Below are 2,336 nucleotides of genomic sequence, written 5' to 3' on the forward strand. Positions count from 1 at the left end.
TGGTGGAAAACGTTGATATTTGTGGTTCCTAAAGAACGGGGAACTTGGGAGTCTTTCCAATCTGAATTCTGAAAGAAGTACATCAATCAAAGATTCCTTGATTAGAAGTATAAAGAGTTTCTAAAGTTAAAATAAGGTCGGATGACTGTCACTGAGTATGAAAGAGAATTTGTACGGTTAAGCAAGTATGCCCGAGAATATGTTTCCACTGAAGAAATCATGTGCAAACGATTTGTAGATGGATTGAATAAAGATATAAAATTACTAGTCGACATTCTAGAGTTAAAAGACTTTTTCGTTCTAATTAAGAAGGCTTGTAAAGACGAGGATCTTAGTAAAGAAAAGAGAAAGATAGATTCAGAAGCTAAAGATTCAAGAAAAAGATCAATGAGTAAGCCTTATCAATATTCATCGAAGAAATTCTGAGACTCGTTTAATCATTCTAATGCATCAATGGGACATTCAAACAGAGATCATGAAAGGCAACATTCGAGCTTTAAAGCTCTGGCTATCTCGATAGTTAGTGTCAAGAGTGTAAACAAATCGAATCGAATGTAAATAGTGTGGAAAATGGTATTTCGGTGATTGTAGATTGAATGATCGGACTTGTTTTAAATGTGGATCATTAGATCATTTTATCAGAGATTGCCCAGATTTAGCTAAAAAAGATAACGCTTAGAGTATGAGGTCGAGTAATATTGCAGTTAGAAGGAGACTACCTAGATATGCTGGTAATGTGAGTGGTAGTTAGAAAGTGACAAAAGACTCTACTGTGAGGTCTAAGGCACGAGCACCTGCCTGAGCTTATGCTATCCGTGCATGGAATGAGGCATCCTCGCCAGACATGATTACCAGTACTTTCACTTTCTATGATACTAATGTGATTGCATTGATAGTTCTAGGATCAACTTATTCTTATATATGCATGAATTTAGTATCCAGTAAGACTTTGCCTGTAGAGTCTACTGAATTTGTGATTAGAGTATCGAACCCCTTAGGCAAATGTGTTTTGGTTGACAAAGTCTGCAAGAATTGTCCATTGATGCATCGGGAATTTTGTTTTCTGGCTATTCTAATGTTATTTCCATTCGATGAATTTGATGTGATTTTGGGTATGGATTGGCTAACGATGCATGGTGCTATAGTGAATTGTATACAAAAGACAATCGAACTGAAATGCCAGAATAATGAGACTATTAGAATTGAGTCTGATAATCTGAAGAGTTTGCCAGTTGTGATCTCGTCTATGTTAGCTCAGAGATTTCTAAGAAAGGGCTATGAAGCTTACCTTGCTTACGTACTTGATACGAAAGTGACAGAAATAAAGATTGAATCAATACCAGTTGTGTGCGAGTATCTAGACATATTTCCCAAAGAGTTACCGGGTATACCACCTATTAGAAAAGTTGAGTTTGGTATTGAATTAATACCAGGTACAACGCCGATGTCGATAGCTCCTTACAGAATGGCCCCGAAAGAGTTAAAAGAATTGAAAGCTCAATTGCAAGAGTTTACAGACTAGGGTTTTGCTAGATCGAGTTTCTCTCCTTGGGGTGCACTGGTGTTATTTGTGAAAAAGAAAGATGGCATGATGAGAATGTGTATTGACTACAGACAGTTGAATAAAGTGACTATAAAGAACAAATAGAACAAATACCATCTATCGCAGATTGATGATTTTCTTGATCAGTTAAAAGGAGCAACAGTGTTCTCAAAAATCGATTTGAGATCGGGTTATACCACTTGCGAGTTAAAGACTCTGATGTGCCAAAAACTGCATGAACAAGGTATGGACATTATGAATAATTTGGTTATGCCTTTTGGACTAACGAATGCACCTGCTATTTTTATGGACTTGATGAACCAAATTTTCAAGCAGTATTTAAACCGATTCGTAGTTGTCTTTATTGATGATATCTTGATTTACTCTCGTGATGAATCTAAACATGCCGAGCATTTGAAAATTGTGTTACAAACTTTGAGAAATAAATAGTAGTTTGCAAAGCTTAGCAAATCTGAGTTTTGGCTACGAGGGGTTGGATTTCTAGGACATATTGTTTCAGCTAATGGTATCCGGGTTGATCTGAGCAAAATATCTGTGATTATAGATTAGAAGCCTCCTAGAAATGTATCTAAATCCCGTAGTTTTCTGGGACTAGCTGGCTATTATAAACGATTTGTGAAAGGTTTCTCGATGATTGCAACTCTTATGACACGATTACTTCAAAAAGATGTAAAGTTCGAATGGTTAGAAAAGTGTCCAGAGAGCTTCGAACAGTTGAAAGTACTATTGACAGAGGCACTAGTGTTAGTTCAGCCTGAGCCGGGTAAAGAAT

Source organism: Gossypium hirsutum, chromosome A08 (assembly GCF_007990345.1).
Source record: "Gossypium hirsutum isolate 1008001.06 chromosome A08, Gossypium_hirsutum_v2.1, whole genome shotgun sequence".
Classification (NCBI taxonomy): Eukaryota; Viridiplantae; Streptophyta; class Magnoliopsida; order Malvales; family Malvaceae; genus Gossypium; species Gossypium hirsutum.